Raw genomic sequence first — 26,632 nt, 5'->3', positions numbered from 1 at the left:
CATTTTTATTGTCTGGTTTCACTCTGGTCTGGATTGTTGACAAATTTCAGTTTGTGTCTTTGAAAATCCATGCTCACTTTCTGCTAAATTAAGTAATAACAACATAACACGTCCCAAACACTTTCTAAAGAGTCCGGCACCTCTGAAGAAGCTTTAATATCAAACACATTCAGAAAGAATATTTTTCCTTTCTCCAAGTGCAGTATCAAACGTCTTTATGTAGACCTTTCTAGAACAGTAGCACTCGAACTGATTATGATCAAACTTTAAGATGTGTGGAAACCTCAAAGACTGTCATGAAAGATAAACAACATCTGAAATAAAGTAAAGACTGAGACATCTAACCCAATACAGCTGCACTGGCATCCGACACCGACTTTAGGACTGGGACCAAATGTATAAAACATACTTCACCCTCTTCCTCTCGCTTCCTTCCTCTGGGATAACCCTCTGCATACATACAGTGATTAAAATTATATTTACTGATACTCTTTACCTCCTCCTTAACAGCTTGATCATTTCCTGCCACTACATCAATCCCATCATTAACTCCCTTCTACTTTTCCACCATGAGCTTTCTTGTTGGATGAAGCAAAAACAAAACGTAGCCCACTTCTATATTAGCAATGTCAAAAAGTGAGGGCAAAGGGCCAGCAGGGTAAAGCCTTTAGGTCAATGGTTAACCTTGTATTTGGGGTCAGATGGGGGACGGCAAACTAAATTTAGACAGTACCAGCCATCCCGGAGGGGAAATGACTTGAGAGAGGAAAGAAGATGGCAAATCGATCACAAAGTGCGTCGTGAAAAATAATGTCAAAGAGGGGAAAACTTTAAATAAGGGAAATAACTGAGATATGACACATCGAAGTGTGTTAATGCCCTCCAAAAGGGGAGTGGCAGTAAAGTAAAAAAAAAAAAAAAAGATCACAATAAGGTTTTAGGCAGGAAAACCAACAGAGACTACACAAGAAAATAGTGAATAAGAGGAGGGAGATATGAGGAAGTAAAGTAAAACAAAACAAACAAAAACAAAATTTTCCGTGAGAATAATAATAATAATAAGAAACCTGAGAATAAATTCCATTTTGGCCAAGGATTCCTACGTTTAGACTCGCACAATAATCACGGTGAACGTCATTAAAGCAAGAGAGTATGATATCAGGCTATAAAAGTTCATTGAGGCAGTTGGCAGTCTGTTTTACAACACATAATTCAGTTAATTTTTCGAGAAAGTAACATTAGAGAAATGTGTTAGCCATCAACACAGAGGCTTAATTTGAATGCTTGGATGCAGATGAAGGTCCTCGAAGATCTAAATAAGTACACTGCTGCATTTTGGCAGTACCACACCTCTTTTATAAAAAGCCTGAAGTAAATACTAGTTTATGGTGAGATGGTAATAAAATAGCACTTTTGTTTTGATCTATATTGGAAATAATCATGACATCGTGAAAACAATCTGATACACAGCTTGACTCGACATTTAGCATCAAACAGCTACAAATCCAAAGTTCAACAGTGTAATTTGAATGACCCTTCACCACCTTGTTCATCAAGGTAATCATCAAAAAAGCTGAAGAAATCCCTTCGAAAGTTAGAGCATTTTAAAAACTCAGCACGACACCGTTTTAGGTATCAAGGCAGCTAAACTATCTGTATAAAGGGTTAAGGGTTCGGGTTAACTGAGACATCTACAGTGCGTCAGCCCCATCTGACAGGAGATGCATGTCAAATGCACACCTTACCCTAAAAACAGAGAATCTTCATGTGTAGGAAACTATGGCATAACCCAATCTATGGGTTCAACACTACAAGCACGATATGCTCACATTAATGACAGTAACAAACAGCTGATTTATCGTTAACAGCAAATGTAGTTATCCTAACACCAGAGGGGCTAACGGCTTTTTCTTAGTTACTAACAGTAACACTGAAATATTTTGCGAGCAACAATACTTTTGGCCTTCCAAGAATACGTGATATCCATTGACTGAAAAATGCAACCCAAATAACAAGGTGGAGGGAAGCGCCGACTACTCCTTGACGACAGTAACATTGGCCTTATAAGCTAAGGGTGAACAGCACATGACAATGGAATGCAACGCAGCAGTAAACTTTAGGTGTGGGGGATTTCCTAAGCCTCCAAGAACCTGAGGAAGTTCACCTAATGGATAGCCATTATATGTCAAGACATAATGTGAGGCAGACGGGCCAGAATATTCCTAAAAAGGAAAAAGAAAGATTCATCAGACCCCAGCCAATAACTGCGTTTGGGTGCGAGGACCTCAGAAATGTAGCCATCAGTTGAAATTGCCGCGTCCTTTCTTTAAAGTGTTGTCTGTGCAAGGGTCACTGCTGCACACGCACACATATTCAGACTCGGAGGATAAAATCTGAAAATCATTCAGCTTCCTTTAACGCCGCACATGCGCCCAGAGGCTCCATGTCATCTCAGGGTTCAACATAAGCTCCAATAAGCAGACCTCCTTGTGTTTTTACCATTTTATTTCCACTGACCCTTATTATTTCACCATCTTCTTCACTTCAGCAAATTGAAAAAGGAAAAAAAAAGAAAAAAAAGAAAAAAACTACAGATGCCAAAATGTTCATGTCTTAGTAAAAGAAGAGTCAGAAGGCCAAAACTAGCATATTAGCTCAACTTAAGTGCTTTATGTGGCCAGACAAAACTCCAGAGGAACTTTCTCCGACTTGACTTTCTTCAGAACATCCAAAACAAACAAGATGATTACAGCTTCTTTTCAAGAATAATAAATTATTATCGGGATATTTCCCCCCCCCCCCCCCCTCCATCGGCTCATGTGTATCATTCTTGGGATTTCTGAAATTGTACTCTGTTGCAGCACAAAGATGGAAATTGAAAGCAGAGAGAGTCTTGCTTTCAGTTCTGGTATCAATTTTTGCGAGCAAAGACATCTGCGTCGACTTGAGAGTATTCCGCTAGTAGCTTATGGTTGATGGATATGCTGTAGATCCTATGGCTGTCATGATTCATGATTTCAAGGTTTATATGGATGTTCTTTTATTAAGCGAAGTGAGCGCCACTGGTATGTCGACTCTAAGTTTGGTGCGACTTGCTGTATGCGGGAAGTCTTTAGACCTTGTGAAACACTTTCTCGACAGCAAGTTTGCAGTTTATTGCTGGATCTAATCTGCCTCTCTTCCCATGTGAGTGCACAAAGATGTGGGCATATGAAAAATAAGAAACACTGCCTCTTGACTGCATTTCTCAACCAACAAGTCAGCGTCACGTTTAAAACCATTTCTTTTCACTGAGCAAACACTGAACAATGGATGACGCTGCAAAATATTTTTCTAAAAAGTTTCCAGGTTTCTAATCAGTTCTTTTCTTCAACTTTGCACATTTGTTGGATAATGATTTATCTCATCTGTGAGCTACTTATTGCATTTTACATTTCTCTTATCCTGTAACAAGAATGTACAAATAAAAAGTAGTCCGTCTTAATAAAAGTACACCATGTCCTCAAAAAAAAAAGTTTAACTTGGAGCTCTCTCTCCATCAACTTGAGCTCATAGATGAAGCAATAAAACTAAAGTTTCATCCACTGCTCCAGCCACCGGAGACAAGTCATCCTCCACCTCTCCTTTCCTCCAATTGTATACTCGCAGCTCTAATCACCTCTGGATCTACAACACAGCGAAACCAACACTCAATGCAAACTCTGTTGGTATGTAAAACATGTACATGTCAGGTACGGGCAGTCTGTTGCAGTCCTTTTTACTCCGGTCAAAAAAAAAAAAACGAACCAAATCCAAGTAACATCTGGCTTCTGGGTGCAATGCAATGCTGTTCAGTCAACATTCAGTCCTACTCCAGTTGGCATCAACGGGAACATGACGCCATTTTTGCTGAAGGCAGCACGAGCTCGTGGGCACGGCTCACTTTCTATGAAGAAGCCACTCATCACAAACTGTGTTTCAGCTCAGCCTGTGGATGTAATGCCATCACCTCATACTGCCGTAGGCTTCTCCCTCGGAATTGGACCAATCCTGTGTGGACTGTAACCACTGTTTAAAAAAAAAAATACAGAAACCAAAAACCAGGCCGCTTTTGAGCGAGGCCGCAGTTCTGGACACTCAGATATAACTACCCATATGCCCTCAAGTTAATATCAGTCAAAACTGTCAGCTAAGATGACGTAAGATGCTGCAGCAGCAGCTTTGTACACAGGCATAAAGAGGGTGTGTCAAGCACGTCATAACGATTTCAGTTAATCCAATTTGCATCGTTTCTGCATTCTTTTGTGCACCACACACGTTTATATCGGTTCAACATTATAAGATCATACTGTAAATGAATAAAAGGAATTTTAAACATTAAAATTCGGGTATTTGCAATAGTGCACCATACACACACACACACAATCTTGTACTGAAATTCAAATCATGACAATCTCGTCTTATGATGTCAAAGTTGACCTCATTGATACAAAATGTAATCACTTTATCTTATTAGGCACAACGTGATCATACGCATCATATTTCTTTGTTATGGCCATTAACTGTAAGGTCAAAATGAGTTCACAACAGTTAAACTTTCAGTCATCTGTGTCGAATTTGAATAAAAAGAAATTCCATAAGACTGTTCGAGAGATAACGCTTTGGGCCTTTCAGCCTCATCTGTCAACGTCTCTGGAGTATAAAAACAACCTGTGTACTACATGAGAGTAGCTCAACAGCACTGTCCACTATGCCACATACAGGCAGCAAAATGAAGCAATTAAAGTGAAAAAGTGAACAAAATGCATAACAATACCCTCAAAAACGTTTAGTTTATGAGAATTAAAGTGCTAATGAAAGTGACAGTTTGAATTAGGACTCACAAAAGGATCCTTTAATATTCTGTTTTTGACTTAAACATATAACTGAAATCCAACCTCGTTCTCTCCCCCAACTTTAAAGCTTGTGTTGGGAGCCCGTGCGTGGAGGAATCAGCCAAAAGTACTGGATAAGCCCATCCGGTATGCAAGAGCAGTTCATGTCTCCCTTCATCCTCTCTGAAGGCAGAAAGGTGAATTCTTTTGTGTATTATTTCCACGTGTTAAAAGGGAACAGGCGGTAAGGTGAGATTCAGAGAAACGGTCATGTTCCCCTACATCATTATGAGAAACATTTATAGATTTTGTCCAAATGAGAGGCCAGACACAGTCGGATTCTAAATCATACAACTTTAGGGAATACGTGAGCAGGCCGTCCTCCAAAACATGCAGAAAAAAAACACGCCCGTGCCGGTCCTTTATTCCCCCCCCAACTTCTTGTCACTTTGGGGCTTGATGCTTTGTACACAAGGATGGGGGTTTGAATATCTGCCAGCACTTTTGTTGTGCAGTCGATAATGGCAACATCAAGCTTCCACAGGAGTAGTGTTTGTGGACTCCTCCCAGCTCGTCTAGACTGCCAAGTATGCAGGTGTAAATCAATCCTCTCCCGGCACTACCGCAGATTGAAAGTTCACATTTAAAGTTCACTGGAATCTGAAAAGTATTTGACAACATGCTCTCAGATAGCTATAAAACAGCATTTTAATACAGAAAATAAGCAGCTAAAATAACTGTGGACTGATTTGCAGAAAAAAAAAAAAAAAAAAGCAATCTAATAAAAACCAGGTGGTTCTGATAGCGACCGGTTTCAGAGCGAAGGTGAGGATATCATAAATTAAAGTGACAGATCTTCAGTCTGTGCTTGAAAACAAACTCTTTCACATTTCCTGATGCGACTTGGCAAGCTTTAAAAAGGAGAGTGCAGAAGGAGGCAAGCCTGGCACTCAGCTAAGAAGGGCCTCTTAAAGACTCAGATTTTTTCAAGATGAGAGCAGCTCGTCTACCTCAAAATTCCGGTTTAAACCATCGTTATTGTCAAATAGTCATTATGTTTGTTTCTGCCGAATCGTGACTAACAGACAAACTCAAACGGAGGAGAAAAGTCCACTCGAACCATCAATTATTTTCTATATATATTCTGATAAAAATCAATAAAAACAAAGAAAGTACAAATAAAATGCTTATCCTATATGAAAGGAGAGAGCATACTGACGAGTCTAGGTCCTTATAAGGCTTAAAAGACAGTTTAGCATGTGGTAATGGACAATTATCTTGGCTTGTACAACATGCACTGAAGTCTCTGGTAATCTGCAAGAAGAAGCCTCTTCACCGTGCTGCAGGAACAGGTTTTACATCTGAATAAGTCAGAGTAACGTCACTATCAAACTTCTGATACAAGAAAAGCATTAGCCGCTGTACTGAAACTGGACAGGAATAGGCCACAGACCACACAGTAAAGAAATGCAGGTTGCATCATTATAATCTGACTGAAAAAGTAATAAATAAAGTTTGTAATGTCTTAAATGAAAGTCCACCGTGAGGCGCAGACTTGTTCACGTGAAAATCTTTGAGAACACTTCTATATTGAGGTAAGCAAGCCTGATAAGAGGCATAGTAGGCAGGATAACCAAAATTAAGCACTACACAACGTAAACGGTTTGAGAAATAGTGGACTCAAGCAATAAAAGTAACACATTATTAAAGTGGTTCAGCACGTGTTTACATATGGATGCACGTGGATACAAACTGACACAAGCACAGATCCCTTTACACAACCAGACTGGGTGCCATACTTTCTTCGACTATAAGAAAGAATGTGGCTTTTCCAAAACGCTTTCTGCTGCGAAAGGCTGGCACATAATCACGGCAGGAAATAAGTGGTTGCAGTGCAGCGGCCAGGCAATAGATTAGCCAGTGTGATAAAGAAGAAACTCTTACAGGCAGCTTAATGGGAAGTAAATAGCCTCTTGAAAGGGCTCTTTAAAACCCAATTGCAGACATAAGCTGCTTTCAAACATGTACACCAGAGAATGTCGGGATATTCAGCTCCAAACGTTCTGTTAACAGCGGGAGATCCCCCTGTTTGACGTGCCTTCTCACAACTGAAATACTCAGGAGAGCAGGACATTATATGAAAGGTACATCAATGATGAGTAAAGGCTTGTTAACCCTCCGTAAAAATAACTGTGCTAAAACTGAATGTATTTAAAAAAAAAAAACACACACAACATCAACTAAAGCTAATTTAAAGGCCGGCAGAAAGTGGTGTGAAGCACATCGTGACTTCTCTGGAGTACTACTTCTACGCACATATCACCTGATGGAGTCATTTTCCGCAGTGGGAATCCGATGGCGTGATTCATCTGAAATTGGAGTTAAAAATTATAATTCCACAGCCGCTTGTTTGTAAATAATTGCGTCTTTGTCTGAAGCCTTCCAGCAATTTCACCAGAATTTCCCCACCCTTTTTCGGGGATCCTATTAGGTCACATCATCATATCGCACCGTGCCTGTGAGCGGTTTAACAAAAAAAAGATTTGTCTGGGCTTCAGGCCAAATAATGAATACTGTGACACTTGAATATTCAATAGCAATCATTAAGCATCGCTGTTTTGGTTCCACGTGAATCTTAAAATGAGATAATGAAACGCAACAGAGTCCTTACGCTCCACCGGGTCTAAATTGTATCACCTTGGGCCACGACTAAGCTTAAACTGTGCTCTGATGACATCTCAATCAGCCCGTTGTTGATTTTCATATTACTAGTACATGTGTTTGGAAGCCTGGAGGACGGCTCAAACTGCACAGTGCCTTATTATGTGGGCTGTGGCAGTAAAGGCAGCTTGTGGCAACGTGATTGCAAAGCAAAAAGTAGCAAGATAAAGCAAAATATTTGTCATATAAGCCCTATATCCGCATCGCAAAAACAGAACCTTCCAAACCTACAGACCAACAAACGTGTGGCTTGGACTGAATCTACACTAAGAGGGTAATTGCCAGCACTTCAAACTTAGTATGTAGGTCGCCTCTACTACTTGCTGGCATTTGATTATCAGCTGAGAGAGATTTGGAGCCATAACTACTGCCTAATACAGCGTATTGCCTGGCCTCCATTTCAGCAGATTTTCCCCATTGTTGGTTCAATGTAAGCGGCACCACACTCACAGGAGCAAACAGAGTTCACTTCAGTCTTACATAACAAGCGTAGTTCCACCCAACATCAACACGAGAAGAGGCTGAAATAGCCAAAATATGTGAAAACGCCGGTGTACATTTATGGGGCTTTACGGCAATCAATAGTTCTCTGCTCTTTATATGAGCTGGACTTCAGCTTGTAAACTTTTCTACTTCCAGTTTATAACACCACTCGAGGCCGATTCCTCCTTTTCCATTTTTTTTTCTCTTCATCAAAACCAAATAAATTCTAAGATATGGTAGAGGATCACTTCCAAGATCAATCTTTTTTTTTTTTTTTTTATGCTCAATTTTATTTATTTTCACATTTTTTATTCTGGATATTTAACAGATGTCTTTATCCAGAGTGACCAAACAAAAAAAAACTAATGAATGAGTCTCTGTGCATTTCATATTCATTTGTCTTCATTTTTTTGCTTTTATTTCTGTGTTTTGTCACGACATGAACACAAAACATCAGGCAAGAAGAGCCACAAATAAAAATCAATTGCAGTAAAGGCCTGGCAGTATTCGGGCATTTATTCCTTTCATTTTCTCGTAAAAGCATAACAATTCAGTTATGGCGATAGACGTCTGTCTAATTAAAATCGGTGCCGCTGAAAAGAAAAGTATTTAAAAACTACACAGCTGTAATTCCTAAACCCTTCCACTACTTTGAATATCCTCATACTTCAAATTGTTTCAGCGAATAGCTAAAAACAACAGGGAATATTTGCGGACCTAAACCATAGCATTGCCAAAATCATCAAAGTTTCCAAACAATTAATCAGCTTCTGAACCTCTAAAGCAAACCACTTACTGCAGATTAAGAAGAGAGGCGAGGGGATTGGTCTGTATTTTTCTTGCACCGTAAAAGGATAAACTTTTGGGAACTTGCATAATACTTACTCATGTATCCTAATCCGATTCCAAGTCGTTTTTACAATACATGCTTTGGTTTTGGTCTACATAAAGAGGGAAAGGTTACACTGGGACAAGTACATGGAAAAGTTTCAACTTTAACCGCAGCCCGCTCGATTATAAAACTACACAAAATGTGAAAACAAAAAAAAAAAAAAAAAAAAAGAGAGATGCTTTTTCCACCCACTACCTGGCATCCACTTATGAGTGAAAATAACAGGGCTTAGTGGAAAACAACAGTGTCTGACAGAGAAAATGACTCATCATTCACTCCATCCCTGCAACTCTTGCTTTCTGCTTTCCTCTCGTCGAGTTAACAGCTCCAGCACATCCCGTACATAAAAACACAGCTCGACTCAACCGAGAACATAGGTACGCTGATAATCTGCACAACACGCACGCCTTCAGTTCCGAGAACTGACGGGGTAGAAAAACAAAAGTTTAAAAAAAAAATTAGAGTGTCCAAATGAGACGCTCGAAACATTCAAGCATGTTTTTCTAAAATTTAAAAAAGAGAAAAAACGTGAAAAAGGCTAGAGCAGAAAGAATAAAATATACATTAAACCTTGCTTTTGTGTCTTTGCAGTAAGTAAGCATAAATGTCCAACGTATTTACCACGGTCGTCTGGACAGCTGTGGCTATTTGCTTCCACCATCAATCGATTTATTCTGACCTCAAAGTGTAATAGACGAGGGGAGAGACCACTGGAAGGGTTTGACTGAGATAATCATCCATTGTCTCCATAACTGCTGTCAGCGCAGAAGAGCCCAGACTAAAGCTTTCATTCAGCTGCTATTTCAATCTTATAATAGTAAGTGTACATGTAAAGAATATACATGCAAATACCATTCATTAGTAGAAAAAAAAAAAAAGGCAAGCTCCTTGCCAGCCAACAAACAAGGCTGAAAAAGCTGGAAATCAGGACATCCAGGCAGGATTGTCATGGATAACTGTTGCAAATAAGAAAATTTTAAAAAGTAAAATAAAAAAAAAAAAAAAAAAAAAACACAGATTAAGAAAAAACATGTTCCGTTTTAAACAATCTAAATGGCCATTTCTGAGTTCATGAGGTGAACATCAACGCATCACAAAGTCCGTTTTCACGGCCTTTGGCGTTAGCGTCCCAAAAGTACACAGAAAAAAAAAAAAATATATATATATAAATATATACATAAAACCCCAGAGATTGATTAAGAGTTTAAATGACACTGCGTTTATAGAAAAAAAAAGTTTAGTTTTTTTTTTTTAAATCATGACTTAATAAAGTTACGGCAAGTTGACGCAGGCTCTTAATGGGCTGAATTTCAGTCCAGATTTCTTATGAATTCAGCCATCGGAAAAGAAACTAAAATACGTGAATAAGAACCGCTTTACTCCAAATTCAAATGGATTAATATACACTTACACCTTACTTATTTTTGGAAGGCATTTGTTGTTATTGGCTTCTTTTTCCTCTTGTGTACTGGAAGGGAACTTCAGAATACTTACAGAGCACCGAGGCCCATCTGAGTACTTTGTCCCCTAACTGCATTATCTGGGCGCCCACCTTTGAGAGCTTAGATGATGTACAACTGAGTCAAACTAACGTGTTAACAAGTTTTTTAGAAGGTGTTGGTCTGACCAACAGTAATTTGAGTCAATGTGTTCGGCGTTACTTGCTCTAACATGCTGCACCACTGATGGACGTGTTGGTTATATGCAACAGATGCCTTGAAGACTCATTAATGCGGAGGGGCCGACACGTCAAACGGCGAAACTATTTCGTCAATTTGAAAGAAAATAAACCGGGGTATTAAAGACGTATACCATAGACATACAAGGCATTTATCTTTTTTTTTTATGATTTAATGTACAAGAACTATTTTAAAACAGGGTCTGTGAAGCAAGTCTCAGAGGAAATTTAACGTTTAGGTCTGTCAAATATGATGACTATATTTCAAACAGGCAGCCTGAATCACCGCAAGTGAAAGCAGAGTCTGATCCTGAATGACAGCTTCCACTCTGTTATGACCAGCGGTATTGTAAACAAGCGGGGCGAGGGAGGGAGGATAAGGCTGAGCAAAACATGTGTTCAGACATTGTGTTTTCATTTGTTCGCTTCTGTAAATGTGCATGAATGAAGGTATTTATAAGAGTGTGCACTCAAACACGCATGTGTACGTGCAAATTCCGAGGAAGCCGAAACTCTTGTTTTCCCCCGGCCAGACATGAGATCGTCAGAAGAAAAAAAAATAATTACACGCACACAGAATTACAGAATACGAAAAAACCACAACTAACTGACAGCATATGGAGAGCAGGGAGAAAGAGTGCAGAGGATGGGGGACTCGGGGAGGATAAATCATTACCTTGGTTTAACTTGTTGCGGCTGTTGAGTTTGTTGCTTGTTGTTTTATGGGTAAACAACTACAAATCATCAGAAAACAAAACCGCTTTCCCCGGTTTTCAACGGCTGTGTGTACACGCACACATTTACGCAGATATGAAGACGTTCACTCACAGAATTGTTTACCAGAAGGAGTTTGCATTCTGCTGCCCGGACTTTGTAGTCCCGTTGGGAAAAAGAAGAAAAAAAAAAGAAAAAAAAAAAAGCGCGTACCACGACTTTTGACTTGTTCAACACATCTAAACCAGCGAATACTTGATCCTCTTCAAAGAAATTGTTTACAGATGAAGGTTGTGTTGTGATATAACGCGTGAAACTCATAACTGCATACAAATTAAGCTCTGTGATGACCGCTGTTGCTGCCAATTGGAAGCACAATTCTTTCTCTTTTGAGACCACACGTGGTCAAAAATAAAACAAAAAAAATTATTCTTGCTTAAAGTAATACTGAATCCACAGTCAGCCATGCTTGCTTCATGTTTGTCAACTATCCGGTGCTGTAATAGCCGCCTTGCTGACATTATCAGATAAGTGCAAGGTTTCTTGTTTCTATCGCTCATGTGTGAATTGCCCTGGACATGGATATCTCTCCTAAGAGATCAACATCATCTCCTTTTCTCTTCACATCTGATATTCGTTCATTATAAGTCATCTTCTCTTGTAAAAAAAAATAAATAAATAATTGTTTTTGTTTTTTTTTCAGATTAGCCTTCACAGAAGTCACCCAAACTATTTAAGGAGTATAGGCTAAAAGCGCACCCTTAATTACGGCTGTAAGTACGCCATAACACGTGTGCAAGATTCGGCTTAGAGACAATGTAGCCACAATGTCTGACCACAGAAAATATCAGAGGATGGTAAAATAAATAGTTACTTTTGTTATTGTTACAATGTAGTATCATCGATCATAGTTAAATAAGTGGAACAAACATTTCCAGCACATTTTTTCCATGTTACCGTTTGTTCAGTCTAAAATAACTGGGCTCTATGTTTCCTTCTTAAAAAAAGACTACTTTTTAATAATGTATATCATACATTGTTTTGCTATGTCAAATCTGTTTGGACCAGTTCCAAGCCTCACAATGTTTGAGAGACAACCGTCTATTGTTATATTAGACCTGTCTAATGATGTGCACTGTCACAGCAACCACTGTTTCGCCCACTCCAGTGCAAATTAGTTTGTTTCCTGCTTTAGGTGGATTTAAATATCTCACCTCCCTGCTGCGCCCGTCTCTCTGTCAGCCGATTGGCGGGGTGGATGATCGGGGGTTAAAACCCCTTACCTTAATGACAGAGGAGCAGTTTTCAGCTGAAGTTTCTGGTGTATAACAGACAAAAGACAAACGTGTACCTGCTTTTAAAAAAAAAAAAAGAAAAAACTGTTTAAACAAACTACTTTCACTGTGGTGTTAAGTAAGCTGCCATCCGCAACACACACCATACTGATACAGTCCCCAGCACAGCAGTACTTTAACATAATCGGTTTAAAAGAAGTGTGATAGCGTGAACGGTTTTCACTCATGTTCTGGAGAATGTGCAGACAAATCTGGTCCAGAATGACCTTTTCACACATGTACTTCACAAATGGAGGATTTCTGCCGAATATGAGCCCTAACAACTGTCATCGTCGTTACGTGTACAAGATGTTGTGATGTTGTGAACAGCAGATGAGGCTCCATGTCGAGACCGTATGCATCTGAATGAATCGTTACGGCAGAGATAGTTAAAGAATGAAGTCACACAATCCGCATTAGGGATGTGCATTTCAAATGGCAATACTATTCGAAATCGCAGGGGAGTGATTTGAACTATTTGAATAGCATTATGACATGCTAGCATGCTACCTGGAAGAGTTTGTACTAGAAGTTTTATTTTTGTTAAGGAGATCCACAAGTGTTTGACAGCTGTGGTCTTCAGCTTTGTACGTTTCTCTTCATGGGGCACCATTAGCATCTATGCTAACAGTGCCGGACACATTATACCAGAGCCTGGCAGGAGTGAGGCAGTTGTTTTCAAGGTGGATGGCTAACAGCTCTGTGCATTACTGCTACCTTGTGGTGGTACTAAAGCATTACTGCTAGCTGATGGTTAAAACGGAAAAGATCCATATGGAGGTAATAGTTGCAGAAACCATTTAATTTTTTAATTCAATAATATTCGAGCAGTCAAAAATCATCAACAAAGTCGGTGCATGTGTGAAAATGGCTTTTGTTTTTATTTGGTCTGTAAAGATCTGAGCATATGACCAGGCTCGGCTGCAGCTTCAGGCAATATGTAATTAGGAATAATGGTCTATTTATTTTCTGTGTAACTAGAACTTTGTGAGTTACAAAGTCTGAAATCCCCTTGTTTCAGATTTCCTGATTTACCTCACTGTATCAAAGTGTAGAGCAAGTAATTCTACTAGATTCTTAAAAAAAATGTAAAATTTATATATTTGAAACCTTGGGAATACATCCTTTCATATTCCTTGGCTTATCTGAGGTCGGTTCACAAGTGGTCCAGGACATCCGTCTCCCCAGCGACACTCTCCAGCTCCTCCTGGGGGATCCAGGCGTTCCCAGGCCAGAAGGGACATATAATCCCTCCAGCAAGTCCTGGGTCTGCCCCAGGGCCTCGCCCCAGCAGGACGTGCCCGGAATCCCTCCAAAGGGAGGTGACCAGGAGGCATCCTAATCAGATGCCCCAACTCCTCCTTTCCATGTGGAGGAGCAGCAGCTCTACTCCAAGTTCCCTCTGGATGGCCAAGCTCCTCGTCCCATCTCTAAGGCAGCCACCCTCCAAAGGAAACCCATTTCAGCTGCTTGTGTCCACAATCTCGTTCTTTCAGTCATAATCCAGATCTTGTGCCCATAGGTGAGAGTTGGAACAACGATGGACCAATAAATTGAAAGCTTTGCCTTCCGGACCAGCTCCTGCTTCACCGCGATGGACCGGAGCAACGTCTCCATTACCGCTAATGTAGCCCCAATCCATCTGTTCATCTCTCGCTCCAACCTGCCATCACTCGTGAACAAGATACCTAGATACTTAAACTCCTCCACCTTCGGTAATAACTCATCCCCAACCAGGAGAGAGCATTCCACAGAACCACAGGTAAAGACCTGGTCCTCTGTTCCACAACCTTGGGAATATATTTCTTTTAAATGAAAGGATTATCTATCATATTCTACAATGGTGGAATGAGCATGTCATAAGGTTGTAATGTCATAAAAAGCTTTCAATTAATTTTGCACATAATCAGATAACTGTATTGATATATAGAGCACATGTAGGGCAGGGCGATAAAACGATAATGATAGCTATAGAGAAAATCCTTAATAGAGATATGAAACATGGTCAATATAGTTTTCGATAGATTACATTCGTCCATCTTTTGACAGACAATATGAATAGCCAATGACAACGAGAGTTGCATCGTGCTGAACCAATCGCGCAGCTGGAATAGAGCCATGCCAGCAGCTAGTCCTGGTGTGTTTGTTTGTAATATAAAAAAAAGAAAATGAGCGCTTCCTCGGAAGAAACGACAGAAGACACAGTCCAAGGCGTAAGGGATGACATTGTTAATGACATTGTTGATAAGAAGGGCCCAAAAAGTTTGGTGGTGTGGAGGTGTTTTTGTTTTTTTAAAGTCCAACACGAAACATAGTAGTGTGCACTGCAAATTATGTCGAGCACATGTTCCGACAAAGTCAGGGAACAACACTAATCTTTTTAAATCACCTGACGCAACGCCACCCGTTTGAGCACGGAGAATGCAACCTTTTACAAACACAGCCCGGAACAAGTGCTAATCTTCACCCAATAACAACGCCTGTGCAGCAGCAACAGAAGACCATAGAGTCTGCTTCATCCAGCTCCATACCGTATGACTAAAAAACAAAAAACTAAGGGACCGTGACATCACAAGTGTAGTAGCTTATTGTATTGCAAAAGACATGCTACCAATAAGCACAGTGGAAAATAAGGAGTTCAAGTGGATGCTAAAAGTTATGGACCCGATATATATATATATATAGATATCCACTGATATAAAAAAAAAATATCGTGATAGGAACTTTTTCCCCTCCATATCGCCCAGACCTAAGCACATACATCCCAGAGGAAAGCCAAGTGTCGTCTAAACAATGGGATGCAGCAACACGGTCCACACATTTTGCACACTACTGGCGCAGTTATGGCCTTCAAGTTCAGAATATGTTAGTTAATACACTTCATTTTAATTTAGAGTTTAGATGTGTGTACACAACTTCTCTTCAACCGTAAACTCTGGGGTAAACAATACAAGCCTCAATCAATGCAACACTAAAACAAGTCAGACCCAAGCAGACTCCTAATCCTGCCAAAACCAAACAGAGTCTTAACACTAAATAATGCAGAACACTGCAGGAGGAGAAAACTGGGGACGAGAGAGAGTGTGGAAAGCCAGAACAAATAAAATACATGTGTGATAAGTGGGACACAGACAGGCAGATGAACAGAATGCAAGTACATTATACATTACCGTCTTGTAAGATATTGCTCATCACTTGAACTGTGAATTTATATTTATTCTTAGAGACTGCGAAGCCTTTAAGTAAAACTACTACTATGCACACCACAGCATGCAGAGATTTTATTCCTCACAGAGAAAGAACCGTCATGGATTCAAAACAAAACTAAATAGCCTTCCTTTGTACTTTTTTTTAAGTTTCTGTGTTCCCTGATGATGCCGGGAGGAAAGCATGACACTAACCCATAAAAAAAAAAAAAAAACAAGAGCAGGGAGATGGACTTTTGTTTTTGTAATCACCCAGCCCGGACAAAAATAGTTTTGGGTTTGGGCACCGCAGCAGACAGACAAATGCAAGATCAACACAGTGGTAAGAGAAAAGGCAAAGATGATGAAACAACGACAAAGAGACCTGAGAAGAGACTTAGACAATATGAAAAAGACAAAAAAAAAAAAAAAGGGGGAGACAAAGATGGAGAAAAAATAAATAAATAAATACATTTAAAAAAAAAAAAGGTAGGTTAATAGATTTACAGAGAGGATAAAAACAGGTTTAAGAGATCAAAATTTAAGACTTTCCACTAATTTACCCATTTTGCCAAGCCATGTCTGTCAGAGCAATTAGAAATTAATATCAGACATAAAGGCGTCAAATGCTGTCCTTTTAATACACACTGAAACTATAAACAGATTGGACACAAAAAGAACGAGAAGTTCTTTACAGATATGCAGGCTGCAATGTGAGTGTGTGTGTGTGTGTGTGTGGAAGAGAAAGAAGAGTAGAGAGTGAAAGAACCACAGCTCTAAGCCAAAACTCGCTTCACCCTGTCCTGCTGGCATCAAACTACTGGCCAGAAATGACCCAGGAACCAACCATCGTGCACAGGGACACGTAGAAAGCAGGAAAAGGCAAGCGATAGAGACAGTGAGGCATGAAATATTTACGCCAATGGTAATAAAGGATATTGACTTAAATGGCATTTAGGGCATGCGTGGAGCAGGGCATCCGGTCATGAACGCTGCTATCCCACAAGCAGGATAAGGTGGGAGGAGCCCTGTGTGGGGGCCCGTTGAGTTACAACCAATCTCCCTCGATGGGTTTGTCTCTCCCTCTCTGTGCTACAGTAGTACCAGGAAAAGTGAAAATAAGGAATGGAGGGTGGAAAAAAAAAAAAAAAAAAAGGTTGAGGGGGACGATAAGCAGTTCACTCACAGCCCCTTGCAGTGGGCCTCTGAAGACAGACAGAAAGAGTGAGCAAGAAGGCAGACAGAAGCTCCGTCTCATTTGAGTGTCTCTCTTCAAAGTACAACACCATGTCTAAGAGGAATGGTGTAGAATCAATTTTGTTTCCCTCCCATTTCTTTTTTCAAATATATAAATGTAGGAGATTTTGAGAATATGGACGATTTTTATTCTTCTTGCGTAGCCTCAGAAAAATAGTTTGCATTTTGACAATATGAAGATAAAGCAGAAGCTGGTCATCCAGTGTTATCGGAGTCTTCATCATTCTTTTTGAAAGGCTGGTCCTAGAATAGATACGCAAGATTGAACACCACAGGGAATCTTTTCTCCCCATGGTTGCTGGGCAAAAACACTGGTTCACCATGTTCTCTGCGCATCTAAAGATGTAAAAAACAGAACCTTATCATTTGATAATATTCTCAACTCTCGTTGCATTGGAAAATAACACATTGCGCAATGTGTTCAAAGTGAGTTCTTTTTTTTTTTTTTTTCTAAATTTGACTTCAGATGCATAACTCTCCTGCTTGTGCTCCATAGCTATGCAACTCCAAATACATTTTAGAAGGAAAACAAAAGAAAAACTGCTGTCATCAGTTTTTTTCTTTTCTAAAGAAAAGATGATGCAACACAGTGGTAAACATGCCTCCGTTCCAAACCGTTCCTCAAAACGACTGCGAGCATCAAATTCAAAATGAAAACATGTCTTACAAATAAATAGATCTACAAAGATCCAGTGCTTGATTTGTTCCCTGGCCATTTATTCGTCTTTTCGCTTCTTGAGCAGAAAACGGGGGACGAGCCGACCGTAGAAACAAGCCAGTCAGACATCCACGCTGACACACAAAACTCCCTCACAGGTTTAATGAGTAACTTCAGTAATGAGCCAGTCATGCTGTTAGTGTGGCTGTAAAACACATTCATGTGAGCGCTCACATCAGCCTAATTAAAATAACTTTTTCTTTTTTCTTTTCCTTTTTTAAACCAATGGAAAGTGAGTCTAACGTTCAGCACAGAGGGCACGGTCGGTTACAAATAGTTTCTGACTGCTTGAGGAATTACCTTTATTATGGAGTTTAGCGTCCCCCCCCCCCCATTGTATTAGGATTTTTCAGGACAAATTCACTAAATGGATCTGAAAAGTCAATAAATTGGTAACGATGCCTACTGGGGTTGGAGCCTTCCCCCGCTGTACATGACAAAGCTTTAATCCACTCAGACGATAGCAGATGGATCTACTGAAAATGTTTTAGTGCGAGTGAGACAAAGAGAGACTAAGTCACAGCTCCAAAATCAAATTGGAATTAACAAACTTTAAATTGCAATAAATGAATAAATAAATATATAGCAATCAACATGTGAATGAACCACCAAGCGCACTGGGCAGGCTGTAAATATAAATGAGTGGCCCACCCATGTTAAGTGTACGTGTGGGAAACATCGGAGTTTCCTAGTCTGATCCTAATTACGCTAAATCAAAGTCAGTGAATGAGCTGAGTGTTTCAGGACACACTGGAAGACTTTGGTTCCCTCTTGTTAAGGGCTTGTGTTTGCGTGGCATGGGAAAAACGAGTAGTTTTCATGTTTTCTTCAAATTCCACCATGTCATATCGTAGAAGTTGCCTAAATACACCATTTTGCCAACTGTGACCACATTCCTTGCAGGAATTCTCTCAATGGGACATAAAGGGGTAGAAAAAATGTTTGTTAATTGGAAAACTGATACATAGTAGGATAGATTTATGCAAATTAGCTACTTTTAAGCTAATCTAAAGATTCAGATTTTATTGTCATTGTACGGCAGCGAAATCAAACGAAACGAAATCAAAAGCTTAGCCTTTAAAGTGCAGCTCACTTAATAAACAGACTTTAAACAATCGGTGCCATCATTCAGTATTCAACAGTTATGACTCGAGTGCGAATGCATAACATGCCAAATACATACTATATCTGTTGGAAGTTAGGGCTTGTTTATGTTCAGCAGGGTAATGGCTTTGGGATAAAAGAAAAATCACAAATGTACACAATTCAGCCTGCTTTGCAGTCAAAGTAGAAAATGCAATGCAATAATTAACCTCTAAAGCAGACTGTGTGAGGCATCGGGGGTGGCTGGGGAATCTGCAATGTGGGGCATGGTTCTCACGCAGCAAAAATGTGAGACGTGCATGAAAATAAAAAGAAAATGTTAAAAAAAAAAAACCTTTCAATAATTCAGGGACAGTCATCTTATTCCGTGACTTCCCTCATCGTTCAACCGCGTTGTATAAGCTTAGAAATCTGCTGCTTTTTTCTATAAAAAGTAGAGAACGATCCGTTGCAAGATGTGTCATGTTTCAGCTCCTTGACATGCCACTTATATAACACCTACACAACCGCTTCTGTCCCATGTACACTGATAGAGATTTAGTATCAACAAAGACAGGGATGGTAATCAGTTAAGAAGTCGAACTGTTTTTACAACAACCTTCCATTTCCAATCACGAATATATTTCTGTTTGGTAGAAAGTCTAATCCCTCCACTGTTATGCTAAGCTACCCGGACCAAAACAGTGCATGAACCCTGTGATCTTTGCCATTGTTTACCACCGTGATTCATAAAGAGGTGAAACTCAATGCACTTGAAATTCTGTGAAAAGGTGCTCGTACATTAACCCGTGACCTTAAACTGTGAGGTGAGCCGCGACTGGCGTTGATCTCATCAAGCCCCTTAGGAGCTTCAAGCAAGACGTAATCACATCAGCCACAACACCAAAGCTTACACTACATTTACGTTGTAGCTACATAATTACCTCTCATAAGGAATCCATTAGCTCCTGTTTACCACATTCACCTTAAGGAGAGAGAGGGATCCTTTAGATTATTGGAATAAAAGGACAACAGCATGTCTTTTGAAAGTTACTGCGAAAAGTAAAGGCCGCAAAACAGAACGTTTGCTTCAACCCCAATTCAGAACAGTGATTCGACTTCCCACCCACTTTTAAAAGGCTTTTACAACACCTGGTATCTGTTAGTTCACTCTGGAGTGAAAAACTATAACCACACAGGGAGTGATGTGTTTGGTTTGAAACAGGCGGAGGAGAAACCGGTTAGTATGACCACCACAATGTGACAGTTAGGGGAAAATTCAAGAGAAGAGTATTAGATTAAAAGGGGAACAAAAAGGTTAAAAAAAATAAATAAATACTGAACAGTCATCACCTATAAGCATAAACAGTCATTTTCCTTCAGGTTCGTTTCTGCACAAATGTGACTGTGCAGCATAGGAAGGATGCTGACAATATCTACTTATGTGGCACATATAACTAGAGATTAAACTAAAGATGATCATTTGAACTGGCATAAGATCTGATCTGATAAGGATTTAATGTATTAATGAAATAAATTAGATGAAACTCCAGTTTACTGGGTTTTATACCCCACAGTCTGGTATATTGTGGTGAATCTTCTTCGTTATGACAACCAAAGTCTCCAAAGTGCTGCAAGTAATTAAAAGCTAAAACCCTGAACATTTTCCAACCAGCTTTAATAAATAAGGAGAGATGTGTCAGACGTTCTAGCCTCGACAATTTTTTGTTTCACGCGTGAGGAATATATCTAAAAAGAAATTTTGAAATTTAAAAAAAAAATTAAAATAGACTCGTCAGATGTCATAACTGCAAACTCGGATCCAAATCAGAACCCAAATTACACTCAAGTCCCAGACCAGAAACATATGATGGCAGAGAAATCCTTTACAAAAACCATCACCCACTGATGTCAATAACATCTAAAACACTAACAAACTGCTGCTGCTGAACACCGGCAACAGCAGCCCGTCTCTCAGGTCTCAAGGGGAACCATCAGTCCTCTTTGGCCGGCAGCCTCCAAGGGAGGCGCAGACGGTGGCATCAAGGGGCCCAAATGACGGCAGACTTGGCTCGAGCTACGCTAAACAAGCCAGAGCCTGGCGGGAAGACAGTTCTTAAGGAGGGGGTAAAAGTGCACCACTGTACAGGAAAGTGGTGCTCGGATTTACAACAGAAAGCTAAATCAAAGCATTGTTGTAAAATGTAATACAGCACAATAATTATTTTCCTTTTATCTTCTTTTTTTTTTATTTATTTTTTTTATAAAGCCATCACCATAATTGTAATTACTAAATAAAAACGATCAACTTTCTATCTTGCGCATGACATCATCAGCACTTCATCAACGCATATGACATCGCTTTAAAAGTCTGCGCTCAGAATCAATTTTTAGGTCATAATGTGTGCTGTAATGACAGATGACGTCACAGCTTCAAGCCGGCTTTAAAACTCCATAAACTGCACAAAGGCACTGGGAAAAAAAAAAAGGAAAAAAGAAAAAAGTAACGCGTAACAAAAGAGGTGCATACCCCTGCAGGTATTTTACACGTGTGCATGTACGTGCGCACATGCATACCATAGAGCCTGGAGTCGACTTACATTTCAAAACGCCGCATTACATCTTGAAGACCCTGTACATCTGCGATCATTTTACAACCTGCCTGGAACTTAGCAAAGTAAAAACCTCTCAAGCACAATGTGCTCCACTAAGCACCTCATTAAAGAAAAAGGCCCTCTGTATCCCACTGAGGTAATAGGTGGGAGGGAGGGCTTTATATGATGGAATCAACAAGGCAAAATGACAGATTGTCCCTTATAACCCAACGCAGCTCGACTTCCAACTTTTTCCAGAACACCGAGAAACTCAACACCGACTCTGTCGACGTTATGCAGCCGCCAACACGAGCACATAACGCATAACGTGAGCACACACCTATTACTCTTGGTTTTCCTCCAACACAATGGGAGGTAATGGGTCAGTAATTTCTGTTGTGGAGAGCATGGTGTGTTTACTCAACACAGTACAGAAGCAACGTGGCGAGAAACAAAAAAAAGGTGCTAAATCCTAATCTGGAAAGGGAAAAGAAAAAAAAAAAAAACAAAGAAACACTTCATGTTCTTCAAAAGGATGATACTTTAACCAATTTCATGGTTGCCTTGACAACAAATGTTCCAAAAGGTGCAAACACTGAAAAAAACTAATTATTTCACATAAAGTGCTAAAAAAAAAAAAAGCCTCAAAAGAAAATAATAAAAAAGTATTAAGTTGGCGTATTAGATACATAGCTGCATAGCTAGTGTATTACGGTGGATTGCTGTTCGAACACCCTCACTTTACAAAAGACAGAAAAGCATACACAACAGAAACTAAGCAATGGACCGATGTGAATGCAGCTAGATGCATTTCAAATTAAAAAAAATTTTTAAAAAGTGTTCATCTACAAAAAAATACGAAACAATCTATGTGAAAGCTATATTTAGGACAGTGTTGCACCGTAATCTTCTCTCCAACAGTCGAAAACAGCAACCGATTGCATTTTAGTGGGTCTTTTTCTGCGTGGCTAAAATATGTGCTGCTTCTGAGCACATTCACAGACGCACATTTGTTATCCTTCGAACTGCTGCTACAAACTGGAAATAGCCATTTACTGTAAACAATTCACCAAATATGAATAAGTACCTCATGCAGCTACAAAGAAACCAAAATAGCCCCTTCAATCAAATTAGACTAATTAGCGCTTCTCATTTTAAGTGAGGTTTTTTTTTTTCTTTTCTATAGCATCAAAGTGAAACACTTAAGCAACACTAATAACATTTAATGAGGAGCAGAGAGGACTGAGGAACAACACAAACTCCACAACAGCAAGATAGCAAAGTCACCTTTTTTTCTGCTACTATATGTGAAGGAAACAATCTTGAACTGAACAAATGAGAACGACTTTCTGTTATAGCATTGTTCACAGACTCCATTTGTCCTTCAGTGATTGCTACATTCTCCGCCACATCACAGACCGAAAACCTCCAGAAAGCCGAAAGGCGGGAAACCTACAGTGAGGCAGGTTAGATTGTGGTGTGAGGGGGCCATGGAGGCACTGCTGGACTGTTTTGAATGCACAGACTGGGACATGTTTAAGGCAGATGCAGCAAACAACAACACCACTGATGTAGAGAAGCATGCCATGTCTGTGTCAACTTATATCAGTAAATGCACAGAGGACGTCAGCACCATCAAAACCACAGGATAGCCAACTTCCTGAATGATCTGAATAACTTTTTTGGGAGGTTTGATGCGCTGAACAGCACCCCTGCTGTGAAAGCTGTCCCCCGCCAGGATGAGAAGGTGCTTTGCCTCAACGTGTGGAGGTCTCTGAGGAGAGTGAACACTCGAAAAGCCCCCGGTCCAGACAACATTCCCGAACAGGTGCTGAAAGAGTGCTGACCAGCGGGCTTGTGTTCTAACAGACATTTTTAAACACCTCGCCAAAGTCCCAGCTTGCTTAAAGACCGCCTCTATCGTTCCAGTGCCCAAGAAAACCACCGTCTCGTCCCCCAACGACTTCCGGCCCGTCTCACTCACGCCCATTATGATGGAAGTGCTCCGAGAGATTGGTGAAGCATCACATCACCTCCATGCTCTCCCCAAAACTCGACCCCTCGCAGTTAGCCTACCGGCCAAAACCGCTTCACCGAGGACGCCATCTCCTCTGCTCTCCACCTGAGCCTCGCTCACCTGGAGGAGAAGAACACTAATGTGCAGATGCTGTTTCTGGACTTCAGTTCAGCATTCAATACCATCGTCCCTCAGCGGCTGGTGGAAAAACTTGGACCCCTGGGCTTTACCCCTGTGTAACTGGGTGCTGAACTTCCTCACTGACAGACCTCAGTCAGTGTGCGTCGGAAGGAACACCTCCAGGGTCATCACCTTCAGCACAGGTTCTCCTCAGGGCTGTGTTCTGAGCCCCCTGCTGTTCACCCTAATGACACACGATGCCACCGTCACCTTAAATCCTCTCATTCTATTCTGTATAGCTTAAATTATGTACCAAAAACACTTCTTAACATTGCCTGCTGCTGTCATTTCATACCGTTATTTTTATTATCTTTAAAACTGTCCGAGCCTTGCATCGAAACTTCATTCTGTAACTTCATACTTGTATATCTGAATGACAATAAAACCCGCCTATGCACGCCACATCTCTGTGCATTTCTGAAACCACGTTACATCCTTCTGCCTGTCATTCATACCAAAGACAAATCTATTTCCCCCACATCTGCTAGTGAAAAGATACAACACCCATATGTCAAGCCTTTGTCAGTGTAGGTGTAAAGCTGGGTGGCTGTGGCACAGACGCACTGGGTTCAAACCCCAGTTACGTTTGAGTTTTGTCCAATTTGGCTCCAATTTTTAATGTCCTGCAAATAAACGTCCCTGGTTTCTCCTTTTTGTTTGCTGCATGGTCATTTGAAGCATCGCTATAACCATTGCACTTGTACTTTTGGCTTCCTCTGTGCATTTGAGGTGACAGGGATTTGCACACTGGCCCTTATGCAGGCAAGCAAACATACACACGTGGAACTCGGGTTGATGCACCTGCCTAAAACAACACGACCACCCCCCACCGCACACAAAACAACCAGGACAAGGCGAGCGGAGAGGCTGAAATGCATCAGGAATCTACAGACCAGAATGCCATGTGGCCTCAAGGTAAACACTGTTCAGCAAAGAAACAAAGAGGGAGACTCCAAGACTTTCACTTCTCAGAGTGATCATATTGAGCAGCTAACTGATTACATGCAAAAAAGAAAAAAGAAAGAGTGAATTTGATCTCACCTGATGTGGCATATCAACCTTTACTTTGTGGTGTACCAAAGTGGGGCCCAAATGTTGAAGCCAGGTCGCCAAACTTCCCGAGCCAGTTGAGTTGAAGGCGGGCTTAAAACTATTTTTTCCACGTTGATTTTTTTTTTCTTCCCCCTTTTCTTTTTTCCTATGTATAAAGCAAAACTGTCAACAGAGAGGAAAGAAGAGCTGTGTTAGGAAGGGCTAATCCAACGGTCAGTCGAGGTGGGGGGGGAAGGGGGTGTCGTCCCGTTATTTCTTGCTTGGACACACCGTTCCGTCAAGCCAAACGTCATTCAGTAAATCTGGCAATTCGCTGGCAGCTCTGTAAAAGCGGAGGAAAGCACCGCCGGGAATGAGACTTTAGACCTTTCGCGAATCGCTTAGGGTCATGTGGGAGATTCGGCACAAGCGCACCGAAGTTACACACGATGTAACACTTCATTCAAGCGCAACTTTCATGTTTTATTATTTTCCACTGCTGGCTGCCCTCACCCACGGCGCATTTTGTTGTTTGTAAAACATGGGAATCAAATCGCAACCGCAAAGTCACTGAGAGATGTTAGTGGGAGAAGCGCTTGTTTAGTTAGAGACTAGACAGAGTTGAGCCTTTATGGCATGAAGTAAGTCAGGTTACGGGGTTTGTACACGTGCCAAAACTCACGGCCATTTCAAAAGCCACATTTTAAAAGGAGTGCTGCCGTCCCCTTTCTACACACATGAACAGACACAACTGGGCTCTGAAACAGGCTAGCAAAAACAGGAGCGGTGGGCTTCCAGCGGTATCTGAAAATGTCCTGCAATTGCCACATACTGTGGATATTACTGTGAATATTATTGTGTTACAGCTGCAGGGCGGCTGTGGATTGTCTCTCCACAATGACATTACGCCCAGGCTCACTGGATACATTGTTAATGTCATCGGTATGTCACAATATTGCAGCCCGCTTGAGAGCAATAACATCAGCTAGCGCTACGTTCACGGCAGCACACTTTACTGGCCTCAAAAGCGCGTGTGCAACTAAGCACTTCTCAGCGAAACGAAACGAGAAAGAGCGTTAAGTACAATGCTACAGCCGTGTTACTGCACGCCTGACAACACGGGACGACCCCACAGGTACAGGAAAGCGTAAAATAACTTACATTAGTCCATGCGAAGAGCAACGTAAGCAGACACTCCGTTAGTCCAGTTTTTTTAGATCTGTATCAACACAGATGGACAGCACTTCTCTGTAGCCCCGCCCCCCACGGATTGCCAGTCAGGCATATCTATACGTATATATAATCCTCACAGCGTCCAATCACAGCTATCCACTCTGGAATTGTGTACATTCCCATTGGCTGAGAATCTTATCAATCTTGAGCTGAGTTTCCAGCTGTCTCTGTACCATATAGGGGTGTGTCGTGACGTAGCAGATAGCCTGATAGATCGTAAACGTTTAACATAAAGAAAATGAATTTGCCTGAATACATCTAACTAATTAGGAGGATTTTAGTCAACATGTATTGTTAATGCGTTTGTTTGCATGCTCACATTCTGGTCTGGTGAGATGGCTTTATGTTTCACAAGATAAACATTTTGTGTGGGGATTTTTGTTTCACTATGTTTGCATTTTATATCTTAAATATACTCACATGTCTGATAATTGATTATTTATAATTCACCTATACATAATATATGAAAGTTCCAGCATCCTCTCTCTCTCTGGTCTCTGTCCTGGAAACTTGTGGTAACAGATAGTACAGTATAGCCAACACATACCACGAGCAACAGAGATTAATGTTTAAATATTTTCACCTACCCATTAGTCTGTTCATGATATATATATATATATATATATATGAAGACACAATTTGTCTCCTTGACAGAAGA

At 40.5% G+C, this 26,632-nt stretch overlaps 1 protein-coding gene across 1 annotated transcript in view; it reads right to left on the bottom strand.

Annotated features, from left to right (window-relative positions):
- LOC140271333 (vitamin D3 receptor A) overlaps window positions 1–25,996 on the bottom strand; it is a 64,703-nt gene extending 38,707 nt beyond the window's left edge. The window contains exons 1-2 of the mRNA XM_072366500.1: window positions 25,903–25,996; window positions 24,751–24,924 (exon numbers count right to left, since the gene is read on the bottom strand). The gene's annotated coding sequence lies outside the window, so the exon portion shown is untranslated. The remainder of the gene's footprint in view (window positions 1–24,750; window positions 24,925–25,902) is intronic.
- Between the last annotated feature and the right edge of the window lie 636 nt (window positions 25,997–26,632).

Source organism: Leuresthes tenuis, unplaced genomic scaffold, assembly GCF_036924035.1.
Source record: "Leuresthes tenuis unplaced genomic scaffold, fLeuTen1.0.hap1 SCAF_16, whole genome shotgun sequence".
NCBI classification, from domain to species: domain Eukaryota; kingdom Metazoa; phylum Chordata; class Actinopteri; order Atheriniformes; family Atherinopsidae; genus Leuresthes; species Leuresthes tenuis.
This window is presented reverse-complemented; position numbering and strand designations above follow the sequence as displayed.